Source organism: Polyodon spathula, chromosome 10 (genome assembly GCF_017654505.1).
Source record: "Polyodon spathula isolate WHYD16114869_AA chromosome 10, ASM1765450v1, whole genome shotgun sequence".
NCBI classification, from domain to species: domain Eukaryota; kingdom Metazoa; phylum Chordata; class Actinopteri; order Acipenseriformes; family Polyodontidae; genus Polyodon; species Polyodon spathula.
In genome coordinates, this window is record NC_054543.1 from 42,836,413 (window position 1) to 42,850,549 (window position 14,137).

The 14,137-nt window shown below is 37.9% G+C and overlaps 1 protein-coding gene across 1 annotated transcript in view; it reads right to left on the reverse strand.

The window, feature by feature from the left end:
- The window catches only part of LOC121322345 (alpha-1,6-mannosylglycoprotein 6-beta-N-acetylglucosaminyltransferase A-like), an 81,368-nt gene extending 67,231 nt beyond the window's left edge, over nucleotides 1-14,137 (reverse strand). Inside the window, exon 1 of the mRNA XM_041262185.1 lies at nucleotides 13,996-14,137. The gene's annotated coding sequence lies outside the window, so the exon portion shown is untranslated. The remainder of the gene's footprint in view (nucleotides 1-13,995) is intronic.

Here is a 14,137-nt window from a genome sequence, read left to right on the forward strand (position 1 = left end):
ATGTGCTGAAGTCATGACTTAAACCAGTACTAAGGCCACCTTTTGCTTTCCATTGAGGTCGAACCCCGTAAACATTTTTAAATTACACTATACTATACTTAAGGTTGACTTGTTTGCAATGCCCTATTCATTTATATATCAGTTACAGATGTGCTGTAGCATTTGCAACGGGCTTCCCTTTAAGTTTGTTTTAATAGTAACAGGTTTAAAAAAATGAGACATTTACATGATTTAGAAAAATCCATGTTTTTCACTGCAAAAGCTTGTGTTGAAATATGCAGTATAAGCGTATTACGTTTACATTCAAAAGTGAGATACAGAGCTTACAGATTATACTGAGGACCCTGCTGCATATTTACAGGATCCCAGTTACAGTAGCAAACCAGCATTACAGCCAACATGCAACTTTATTGGATTTCATAGGAGTTTAGCAACTCATGTTTTGTATTTATTTTGCAACTCATTTTCTAGTTTCTGAAGATAACTTTATATAAAAAAAGCCATCGCTGCATAATGAATTTAAGTGATCAGATGAGTATACAAGCCAATATGGAATTGCGGCCATTATTCTGAAGTATTTGATTTAGATCGAAATACCAAAGCAAAGCAGGCATACAGTTATTATTCAAGGAACCTTGAGTGTCTTTTCAGACTCAAGCACAGGTCATTTCCTCAAACCCTGTTGTGTTTCTGTCTCAACATCATGCCCCATAAACAAATAAGGTGGCCTAAAACTACATGACACCGCCAGACTTTATTTTGCAGTCTACAGTCATTTGCAAGTATCGTTTTTATTTACAGTACAGCCTTCCTATCATTAGAGTTGATTTGCAGCCCCTTTTAAATAATCTTTGCTCACATAATGACCGAGCAGCTGCTGCAGTGCACCTTTCTCTCAGGCAGTGCTTCGCCTGCACTCTTTGTTGCCAGAGTGGTACTTGAAGTCTGTCCAGCTTGCTGTCGAGATGACAACTTATCTGACACCAACAGGATTGAACGAGCAGCACATGCCCCTTTCTCTGAGCTAATGACTTATCTCAGTGTTCTCAAGTTCGGTGTCTTTATCTCGCTACAAAGAAATTCCGCTGGGAATTCCTGCTCAAAAACAGAGCGAGTAGGTATTTTATTCAACGGAAAAGGCAAGATGAACCATTCTGCAAGGTAAAAAGCGAATTTTGCTAAGGCATAGAATATTGTTTGAGGGAAAATTTAAGCAGACAGAAACGTGCAAACAGAGACTCAGCCTGGAAAATGGATGAGAAGTTATGAATTCTACAACAGTACAAATCACTTCAAATTTGCTCTTTTAGTAAGTATCCTGATAACAGCAATAACAGGAATGGAAATAAGGCTCATATTGCATAGCAGTTTGATCTATTCCAGGTTTTACTGCGAGTTTAATAAGACACACCTGAGCTTGTTGTTACCTCCAGGACTAATCAAGTACATGTTCAAACCTGGAATGGATGAAATTGCTATGCTTATTTCCATCCCAGAATACTATGCAAAATGCGTGGCATTCCCACAGAAACTGGGTCAAAAAAAGAGGACAAGCACAGTGTTTTACAGAGTGCAGAAGTACCACAATTGCATTTTGAAAATGCAGGAAGACAGGTCTATTTGGTGTCCTAGTGACTATAAACTGAATATGAACAGCTGTTTTACATTCCTACGTGATTCTCAAGATAAATTATTTCTAAATTCTAAACCCCTTTTTCATAGTGAATACTCTTACATACGAATTAGGCCAAATTGTTTTTTCAGGAAATATTATTATTATTATTATTATTATATTATTATTATTATTATTATTAATTAGTCATTTAGCAGACACTTTTATCCAAAGCAACTTAGAGACTAGATGGCGAACTACGCATCACAACTGCTGCTACAGAGTCACCTACAATAGGACCTCAGTTTCACAGGGCGGCTCCTCCGAAGAGACATTGTAATTTGTAAAGCACTGTAAATCAGTAGAATCCAGCAAAATGGGATGAAATTACCCGTTTTTTTGGTTAACAAACTGCAACACACTGGTTTAAAAATGTAGCTTTTTATAGGTATGTAATTCAGTAAACCTGAACTTTCAGGGTCACCATCTTCATACCATTCTGTACAGTACAGTGGATGTATCTGCAGCAGAAACTGTTCAGTTTGAAAAGAAGTCTGAAACCATTATATTCATCTCATCTCGATTTCTAACCTTGGGCATAAGTATGGAAATAAAGAAAATAATTTAACTGAGCCATTACATGTTCTTGTGTTGTCTTTTATCAGCTGTCTAATTCAATCATTTGAAAGAACAAGAATAAGAAAAAATAGCCCAGCTCTAGCAAACAAAACAGGTTACAGTAGCAAGCATCAGAGTGCAACTCAAGCCTTCAGGAAAACGACACTGTTGACTATACAAAGCAGGTTAAATTAACTTCTGCTGCCTGGGAAAGTTCTGAACTCAGTCAAGACTGCTCAGTGTTCGAGGTATCGACCATTTTGGTTGCCATGGTGACTTTTTTCTCGGTAGGCACTTTCAGACGACCACCTTTCTGCTGGAAATTTTTTTTTCTTTTCAAACAATTTTTATAATATTTTACAACAATATTTAGATGTTTCTGTTTTCACCCAAAAAATATAGTGTTACAGAGCATTTCTCTTTGCAACCGCATAAAAATAACCAATCCTGCAGCAGAACTATGCTTATATTGAAGGCATCAAAGGGGTGTACTTACTAAATTAACTTTAACTTAAAAGAACAACAAATTCTACTATGACTACTACCACTAATAACAACAACAACAACAACAATACTAATAATAATCATGCAGACCAGTGCGGTCAAGTCAGGTGGTAAAAATTGAAAGGAGCTCAAAATATCAGCTACCGGACCATCTGAAGTTAAAAGCAGCAGCAGCGGCACAAACAACAATGAGAACGAATCAACTTCTGAAAGGGAAACGCCCTCAACATCCGAGTCTTGAGTCGGTGAAATGAACAGCTCAGAAAAGACAATTTCAACCATCATGGGGTGCCAGCAGTTCAGCTGGTTACTTCAACAATCTGTGCTAATGCACAGCAGTTATTGTAGGCAAGCAGGGCCACAAATTCCCGTGAATACTGATTTTATAGCAGGCTATTCCTCTTAAGAAAAAATCACTAAATATATCAGCACTGTGGCATGCTAAAGATCAGCAGAACATTTTAGGAAAGCAAACCTAAAGAGCAGAGAATCTCTATGTGTTTTCATCAAATGGAATCAAACCACAATTAAGCACAGTAAGAGGACATGTGCATACAGACAGAATCTGTGGACTGGTTTACAACGACTTCAAGCGCAACATTATGTTTCTTGTTCTCAATGTAATCCAAGTGATGTCCCTATGGTACTATAGAATATTTTGACTAGTCTGTTGGTGTTCATTTCTTTTTTAATTTAATTCATTTATAAAGTGTTCGCGCACAGCACTGTGACGGAGGCTACTGAAATCTGTTTTTCTTTTCTTTTTTTATGTTTTTTAAAATGAAAGCAATGGCCCAATAAAACAATGCCAAAGTTTGCCAAACTATAATGTACTGAAGTGTTACTTACAGTATATGCTGTGTCCACAAAAATTTAAAAAATGAGTGTTTGTTTTGGTACTGCCTTTAAAAATGTTTTTTTTTTTTTTTTTTTTTTTTTTTTTTGTCTGGAAAAAAAAATCTGCATTTAGAGCCCAAGTATCGTGTCTACATTATTCAGAAACATGCCTGGATATGTACATTTTTCTTTGTTACTTAATTATCAAGGTTTACCAGTTATACATTTACATGGTTATTATTTTGAACAATACATAAGTTTGTAGCTATTTAAATTAAGTGCAATAATAGACGACCATTTTATTTTTCTGGTGAACATTTTTGGACCTGCAGGATCTTACTTCGAGCACTGCTGAGAGGAACAACCGAAAAAGACAAGACCATATGGCATAATGTTTGTACAAACAATAGTTTGAAACACGGTAAACAGTAGCATTACCTAAATTATAAGATTAACTATTTAGAAGTTATGCTGAAAAGACAATCACCTGGCTTGAAATCTTCTAGTAGAGTAGTGAAGCGAAACTAAACTAATTACTGTAGAAAGTGATGCTGGACATTTACAGGGCCTGCAAACCTTATTTTTATATTCATAAAATGGCGTACTGGCTATTACCGTGGAACAAAAACATCCTGTACAGTATAATATTTTGTCCAGTGCAAATTAAATGTTATCAGACAGAAACTGTACAAATTGAGATTCAGCCCGGCAAAGTTAAGGAGGCTGAGAATTCTACAATGGCACTACAAATCATTTCATAGTCTCTTTTGTGAACTATCTTTATTACAGCAATGCTATCCAAAATGGCATTCCTATTCTACTTGTTTACTGGGTTAAAGAGGACAAAGCACAAGCCCTTTCAGTGTTTCAGTGGGTGCAAAAGTGTGAGCAATTGCATAAATTTTACTGCTTCATTTCTTGGGTTAAAATCCAAAATAGGCAAGTTACTACTTTATCCACTGCTACAGTATAGCACCAATCACTCTGAAAGAAAGAGGATTAAGCACAGTCCAGGACCTGGTAAACAAGCAGAATGTGGAACATAATCTGCAACATAATACAGTTTGACACATAAAACCCAGAAGCAGTCTGTTACAGTATATTGCTTCATTCACAACATGAAGCACAGGTTGATCTTGGTTAAACTTAACTGGTGTAACAATCCATTTCAAAGCATGAATGTGGATTACAGTATAAACTACTGATACTGCATTATGCACGTGAAGGTTTTCCTAGTTATTATACTGTGCTGTTATTTTTTAATATTGCTTCACTGTTTTTATACATTTATTTATATATAGGGCTTAATTTAGTAATTTAATTGATTCAATTTAGTCATTTGTTTCTGTTAAACAACTTAACGGGCTTTGAAATAGGCCAGTCAAAAGCGGTCGGAACGCAGTGTGACCGAGAGGGCGAGGTTACTGGGCCACCCAGGGCAGAAGCTACTCCTGCCCCCTCTCAATATACCGAACACGTGGCACTCAAGCATGGACATAGTGTGGGGCCAACACAACGTCACCTCACTAGTGCACGCTTGGGGACAGGTTTGGTCTATTGAAGGTAAGGATGTTGAAGGTGCTGGGGCGCTAGTATTTCCGAACTTCAGTATCAAGGGGCAATTACTGTATAGGGTAAACCGTGCCAAGGGCACAGGACAGCCTGTAACACAATTAGTGGTTCCCTCGTCTTGTCGGCCAGAGGTCACGAGGCTGGCGCATGCTATCCCTTCTACGGGGCACCTCGGAGCTGACAAGACAAGGGAGCGAATATTGGCTCGATTTTATTGGGTAGGACTTCATACTGATGTGTCGAAATATGTAGCCACATGCCCAGACTGCCAGCGAGTAGCGCCGGGTCAAGTGCACTCTGCCCCTTTGGTTCCACTGCCGATTATTTCCACCCCCTTTGAACGCATTGCAATGGACGTTGTGGCCCCTTTGCTACCTTGTGATTCCGGGTATAAGCATATATTACTGGTGGTAGATTGTGCAACGCGATACCTAGAATAAGTTCCATTGAGGTCTACTAGTGCAGCTGCAATAGCCAAAGAATTATTGTAGATTATGGCTACATCCCCAAGGAGACTTTGACTGACCGTGGAACTAACTTTCTGTCGAACACGTTACAGCAGGTTTACAAAATATAAAAAATACATCCCATCAGGACATCTGTTTACCAGCCACAGACGGATGGTTTGGTGGAACATTTTAATCAGACTTTAAAGCAGATGCTGAGACTGTTTGTGAATCAGGAGCAAAAACACTGGGCATAGCTTCTTCCCTACCTCCTTTTTGCAGTGAGAGAGTTGCCACAGAGTTGGACAGGGTTCTCACCCTTCAAGCTCTTGTACAGCCGACAGCCTCGCCGCATCCTCAATCTGTTGAGGTGGGGGAGGAGCATAAAGGCTTGTCCAAAAAATTTAGTGCAGCACGTGCTCCTACTTAGATATCGCCAAGATTTCATCGCTCGTTTGGCCCAGGACAATCTAAAATCGATTCAGCAACGGCAACAGCTGCATTATAATAAAAACTCACAAATTCAAACTTTTCAACCAGGAGGCAAAGTAATGCTGCTGCTTCCCTCCTCAGAATCGAAATTATGTGCTAAATGGCAGGGGCCATATGAATTGACTCGGGCTATTGGTAAAGTGAATTATGAAATTAGACAACCCGACAGCCATAATGAAAGGGACATTTATCACATCAATTTATTAAAGCCCTGGCAGGCAAGGAAGACTTATTTATAGCCCCAGGCAAAATATAGGATGACTTAGGCCCCTGTCTAGAGACCCCTAGCACAATAGTAATTTCACTGGAGGAAAAATACCAGATCAGCAACGGGAACTGCGTAAGCTTATTGAGGAATTCATCAATGTTTTTTCTGACTTGCCCGGCAGAACTAACCTTGTTGAATATGACATTATCTCTGACAGTATCACAGTATGACAGAGACCTTACCGCACCCCCGAAAGTCGACAAAGTGGTATTAGCAAACAGGTATGGGCATTGCTCGAACTTGGGGTGATTGAGCCTTCCAGGAGTGAGTGGTGCAGTCCAACTGTGACCTACCAAAAAGGATGACAGCAACCGCTTCTGCGTTGATTTCCATAAGGTAAACGCAATTGCTAAGTTCAATGCCTACCCCATACCTCAGGTCGATGAGCTTCTAGATAGACTGGGAACAGCAAAGTCTATTTCCACTCTGGACCTGACAAAGGGATACTGGCAGATCCCCTTAACCCGCAGTTCTAGAGAGAAAACAGCATTTTCAACCCCTGAAGGGCTGTTTCAATTTAAAACCATGCCGTTTTGTGTCCGCTGCCTTTCAGAGACTGATGGACTAAGTTTTACACCCACATCATGAACATGCAGCAGCATATATTGATGACGTGGTGATTTACAGCTCCACCTGGCAAGAGCTTTTCTAGGGTTACAGCCAATCATTCAGTCTCTAAAGGTAGCCCGGCTGATAGCTAACTTGGGAAACTGTGCGTTTGCCAAGACAGAGACTCAATATTCTGGATTTTTAATGGGGAATGGAAGTTAGTGTTACGTGTGGAAGAATAAGAACGGGAATATTATTTGGGAACCAACTGTAATGTAAACAGAGAAACACACGCTGCGGTATTGCCTGTAAACATTGTTTATTATTTACTGTTGTTACGCCATCAGTCAATTGGATTACAAACCATTAAACAACACTGCACCTGGATTATAATCGTCTGTTTGTTTATTTATCACCAGCACACTGTTAACCACTTTGCCACAATGTTTATAAAGAAAAAAATAATTTCCTTTGCTTGTGAATCATTTCTCTCTCTTGGCGTACTTTAGCGTAATTACCTTTCAAAAGAAAACAGACTGTATTTAAGTGTTCCCTACAGAACAGTAAGTTGTCTAATGTTAAGAGAAGAAAAGCATACAAACCAACGTAATCCCTGACAAAATGCCTCTTTATCTAGGTCGATCTATTTATTAAATACTCATTGGAAAACAAGTATGACAAAAAAACACCTCACAGATATTAAATTGACAGTTTACAGTGTAAGTAATACAAATATATTTCGTAAGCAATCAAAAACGACGACTCATTACTTTCAGATAAAGAAAAAAGTCTATTCCACTCCCCCTATATTCATGCAGTCACAAAGGTTGTCATGCCTGAAGTCACCTTGCACTGGAGCTTGCTACACACAGCAAGATGCTTCACAGACCAATAATACATTTGGTACTGAATAATACTGTCTGCCTATTGTACTGTAGGATCCTCAAAGACTATTTGTGGAACAGACCCAAGCAAGTGACTGTGCCTGTACAATTTAAGCCAGGGCTGGACATTTTAATTACTCTGACACTGTTTTGACATTAGTCTGAATTTATTTAGTATAAAAAAAGGATGAACACTGCTAGAGCTACAGTACAGCACCTTTTTATGTCTGTGTTTGGTAAATGAAAAAATAATACTTTCATGATCACATAATTAAGGTTCTTTTTTTTTTTTTTTTTTTTTTTTTTTTTTTTTTTTTTAAATCACAAAATCAGGGGGATCACACAACATAAAACCAGTATGTTTTGAGATGTTTCTGTAACTCATTAAAAAAAATTAAATTAATAAGTCAGTGTGACAGACAGAGAATGAATCCTAGTCAACAATCTCCCTTCCGACCTGTGAGGGCACTGTGTAACAGGAACAGTGTGCCCTGGACTGGATGGTTTGTCAGTTCATTCCAGGGTGAGTCGGAAGTCAGCCATTGAGAAAAGGGGCAGACTCAAAATAACAGAAGTCATTGCCTTAATGCATTAGATTGTGTGTATGTGTGTGTCTTCATTATTGTTATTATTATTTTGGGACTGAACTCTGTGGGTTTTAACTGTGCCTCACACATTGTTGCGTCGGTCCAGTTACTGTTATTTGTAGCACAAATAGAGAGCTGTTTTTCACCGTGAAGTGTGTGGTGTTTGTTATTACTGAGCATTGCAAACCACTTTGCCACAGTCAGTCACTGATTTTAAAAATGATTAGGACCTACAGCAATAAGCTGTTTGGACCAAGACACCAATCTGGAAAACCATAAGAAGCAGGGTTACGGTCAATCCCTGTTTTTCAATTAGAATTGCATTTCCAAAGCCTTTTTAAAATCAATTCCCAATTCCAAACACCCCATTAATCAAACTTGCAATAGCAGTATTCTGTTAAAATGAGCTTTTCTCAGTGGCAACAAATTACTTAAACTTAAAGTCAGTAATTAAAATGGCTTCAAACGAAAGCAGTTGAGCAATCACAATTATGTATGCACAATATCATTCACCCCTCTCTAGTAGAATCTACAGCATTTCTTGTGTCCACTCCATTAGCTGAGACTGACTTTGGCTACAGTAGCACATACAGTAATTCCTACCGTTATAATCTTGGAGTGCTGCTGATGGAAATAATCAAATTGCTTTCTGTCCAGGTGGCATGGAAAACAAATCATAATGTAGTACATAGTGCATTTTTTTAAGAGATCATGGGTTGTGTTACAGAGTGTGGTTGCTGAAATTAGACATCCTATTTTATCTGCCCTCCCCACTTGAGCATTCTGAACTTCAATGTGCTCTTCTAAAGAACTCCAAGTGCTAAAACATTTGGGAAACCAGATGACATTTAATATTTATGGAGAAAACAGATATAAAGAGCTTTAATTTCACTTGTCAGCTCAGACTTTTTAACAGTCTCTTGGCAAGGCCACAGTCCTACATACTGTATGCATTACAATCCTGGATCATCACCCGAATGAGTAGAAGCACACACACCATGCAGCTGGGAAAACAGCTTGATGCTCCAGTTGTGATTTTCACTTTATTTACAGTCAGTCACAATTTACAGTATAAGACAAAAAAAAGATTTGAAGTTTCTTTTTTTTTCAATATTATTTCTGTCAACAGCAACAAAGTGAAGTAGGCTTACATTGCGCAGCGTCCTTTATTTTCTTTACTGCAGTAGAAACTAAAAAAAAAAAACACAACATTGCTGCTGTGTTGTTCAGAAAGTGCATGCAGTTGTGTAAACCACAGACATGCTCCTCTTACCTCTCATAAGACAAAACAGCACTACTGCAATAGCGGGCTGCACAGTATCATACAGATATAGTGTCACTCGCTATATTCTAGGTCTCTGTTGTAAAATAATACAAATTTGGAAAAGGATAGTTACTCCACTCCACTTACTTACTCCACCCTAGATATACAGATTTGCAAACTGCTTCAAACCTTGCCTGTCTTGAAGTACTTGTAAGTGAAAAGCTTTTCTGCTAATGGGAAAGTCAACCTTTACTTATCCATAAAAAATACTTTGATTATGCCGCTGCTGAAGGTTGCAGGTTTACTGTACTATTTGAGGAGATGCTTCACATTTTGCTACAGTAAATGACCACTGTCCACTTTTACTTTTGAATGCTGTAAAATGACCTGTGAACTAAATTAACCAAAGGAAATGTGTTCCAGACTGTTTTGCTTTTCAGCTAGAACCGATATCACTGATTCTCCACTTTTGCTGTAGAGGTGACCTTATCTAAACAGATATCTATGTTGCACTGAACCATACAGCAACCATTTGCATAACTGTAGTTATTTTATATTAAAAAAAAAAATTAAAAATTAAAAATCCTGACACCGTTGTTTTGAGCAACACACCAACTTGTATCTAGAAAACTACTTCAAAAATGGCAAACCTCTGTTTTTACCTAATTGGTCCTACCTAGTTCATCCTATTCCAATCTGGTTTCCACAGGTGTCCCACAGGGCTCTATTCTATGGCCTCTGTTATTTAATAACTATATGCTGCCACTTGGCCAGATAATCCAGCGCCATGGAGTTAGTTTTCATTCTAATGCAGATGACACCCAGATTTATTTTCAAACGAAATCTAATACCACAACAGCTGTTTCTGTACTCTCACACTGTTTGATGGAAATCAAATTATGCTTGCAAGAAAATTTTTGCAGTTAAATTGCAATTTGTTATTTTTGATCCTTGCCTTACTTTCGAAGCTCATGCTCAAAATGTTACAAAGGTGTCTTTTTTTCCAACTGCGTAACAGTGTTCAGCTGATATCCCGAAACAGCCTCTATACACGAACCTCCAATATCTCTCACAAGCACCTGGGTACATATTGTTACGATATCACAACAAAAGGAATAAAGTTTTTTTTTTTGGGTGCATATGTATAGCTAATATGTATCACCTTACAGTACAATAATACGACAAACAAAATGGACTGAATGATAATACCTGAAAATAATCATAAAATTTTTAATAAAGTAGCCAGCACAAATATAGTATTAGGCAGTGAATTGCTATGATCGCCAGCTTATTTTGAAAACCCTGCATTCGTTGTCACTATTTTTGCTTTGCAAGTCACGTTGCTGCTTGTGTACTTGGACAGCGATGTCCTGGTTGTCTTTTCTCGGCAGTCAGTCACGTTGCTGCTTGTGTACTTGGGCAGCGATGTCCTGGTTGTCTTTTCTCGGCAGTCAGTCACGTTGCTGCTTGTGTACTTGGGCAGCAATGTCCTGGTTGTCTTTTCTCGGCAGTCAGTCACGTTGCTGCTTGTGTACTTGGGCATCACTAGGCTATACTCGAATTTAAGACGCAGGCTATTTTTGAGCAGCAAATTTTTTTTTCAAAAAGTGAGTCTTAAATTTGAAGGAATATGGTAGTAAACTCTAATATTGATGCGATCCACTGATGGCTTGTGTTTGATGGTAATGACGACACATTCAAATTAGCTGTACTGTTTCCTTATTCTTATGTAGGTTATTAAAATATAGTAGGAATATAGGGAGCTATGTAAGATACAAGATTATTTGATTATTTTCATCTCACTCAAGGCCGGAGTGACCAACAGATGCTTTGAAATCTTGGTGGGATGTCATATATATATAAATGATGTTCTATTTAAATACCTAGCCTTTGTTTAGTATGAAAAAACTGCGACAATATTCCATTCAACTGTCACTGGAAACAATCAAGGATAATGACACAAATTAGCTTGGGAACCAAATTGGCAAATCTAACTTCCTACTTTAGAATAATTAAAACACCACCAAACTTCTGAAATTCTAAAACACATTACTAAACTTATTCAACACAAACATGCATGAGAGGCTATGGGTGACATGGTCTATATTTCAAACTGTACCTTTTTTGAATATTTTTACTTTATTTGTACATGGAAAAATTAGAAGTTCAAATTTCAAAAGGTTTTCTTGTCTTTATAGTTTAATAATCATTGACAAAATACAGTGCATGGCTGAGCACAATATTTGTTACTCTTAGTAAGGCCCTACTTTATTAGGTTCTTAGTATTTTACTAAATCACTCAAATAACACAACAAGTCTACTGTGATGATGAAAGCATAAGACTTGTGAATTAAGGGTGGCCATGAAAGTCATTTACATAAAGCCTCAACCTTTAGCATACCATAGCAACACATTTAATAGCACATGATGTTACTGGAACTCAGTTCAAATGCAATATGTTGTTCCAGTCGCATGGATTTGGGATGTTTTTCACACTTCCAATGCTACATTTTTACTTATTTTTTTATTTAGGGATTCAAACATAGATTATGATGACCTACCAGAGAGACTGTAATGCAGCAATTCATCCATCCACACAGTTTAGATCAACTGAATAGTCCAATTTTACATTTATAATAATAATAATAATAATAATAATAATAATAATAATAACAACAACAACAACAACATCTTTACTTTTAAATACCACCTTTCACAAAGCGCTTTACAGAGGTAGGATGTGATCTGTGCATTATATGTACCGAGTCACTTATAACAGGATATCGACTTAACATCTCATCCACAGGATGGAGCACAAGGAGGTTCAGTGACTTGCTCAGGGTGACACAGTGAGTCCGTCAGTGGTAGAGGTGGGATTTGAACCAGTGACCTGGTTACAAGCCCTGGACTTTACCCACAGGACCACATTGTAATTTAGCAAAAATATTCAACATTCAAACAGAGGCCTTGTACAGTATGTATCAATCTTAAACTGTTGACCACTGCATGTTTTGCCAGTAGAAGTTATTTTGAGTTTGTATAAGGTAGGCATGAGAAGTATTCTAAAACATCACAAATTACGCAGACATTGGATTGGATAAACTATTTCACCATGAGGGTTTACGCCAAAGGACTGTGCATCCTTTCACACCTCCATAGAGTTACTTCAGGACAGGGATTTGATAGACTACTTAGCTACACTCAACAGAATCCTTGATATTGGATTTGTATGGTTGCTTTTTATCAACAAGGTAAACAATACCTACACTGACCTGTACTGCTGGATAAACACTTGCTTATGTATTTAAATGTCATTATAACAGCGAGGTTAGTTAATCTGAAGTCCCTAATTAGGGCGTACACTGCACCAGCCAGTCATGGTGCCGTTTACAGTATTCTGGTCATATACCTTCATATCTGTATGTGAAAGGAGTTCTGGGGTCTCATCCCGTTTATGACATCAATCTTAAAATATATACTGCATTACACTCTAGATATTAAACTGAGGATTTTGGTTAATTGTTAAATACCAGAAACTGAAGTAACATACGGGTCAATAAATCCATAAAATCTGCTTTTGTTATTCGTTTCAACAGATTGTGGCAAAGTTAAAATAAGTAACGATAGTGGGTAGCTAATCCTATAAGAAACAAATTCAGAGAATTGGGATTATCCGAACGCTGAACCAAACAGCTGGTAAATGAACATTCAAACCAAACGTAAATAAAATGTGACGCTCACTTGTTGCTCCAATATAAACACAAAGCTCCAGAGCGAAAAACTTAAAATATGGCGTTGTTTGCAGCTTCAGCGTAAGGACTACCCAGAGTTGCTACTGCCCAAAACAACATCTCCAGCAACCCACGACTTGAACATAGAAATTGTAACAAGGTGGAATTTTATATTTAAGTATTTTCACAAAATGAAGTGGTTCGAGCTCAAACGTCGTGCAGCTTTTCCCCCTCGAATTAGCGTTTCCAGCGATGTATTTTATTTGTAGTAGCACACAGTTCATTTGACATTGACATTGACAAATAGCAGCAAAATACGCAGGTGAAGTATCTTCTCAGGCACTACGTCCGGTAAACTGTAGTGATGATAACACAGAACAGACCCGTACAGCTTCTGGTCATTCAACACAAACCAGTGTTTATATTTTAATTAGAAAAAAAAAGTCAAAATACGGGTTCGGGTAAAAGAGGTACATCAACAACCTCTGTCCATATATTTCCTCCTAGTACATTAAACTCACAGCACAGGCAAGTACTACTAGGGTACGCGCAGAGAACGCTGCGTCTCACTTATTACACCCACAAAAAACGGACTGAAACCCCAATAATGGAAAAAAAAAAACGGGCTTACCTTTTTTGCTGTTAAATTTCAATCAAAAGTTAGAATCCACGCTACTAAAAGGTGTTGAGTATGGAGATAAATACCGTGAATGAACTTGTATGGCTTCCGTTACTGAGACAGCACGACTGTTCCTCTGCAATGAACCAAACGA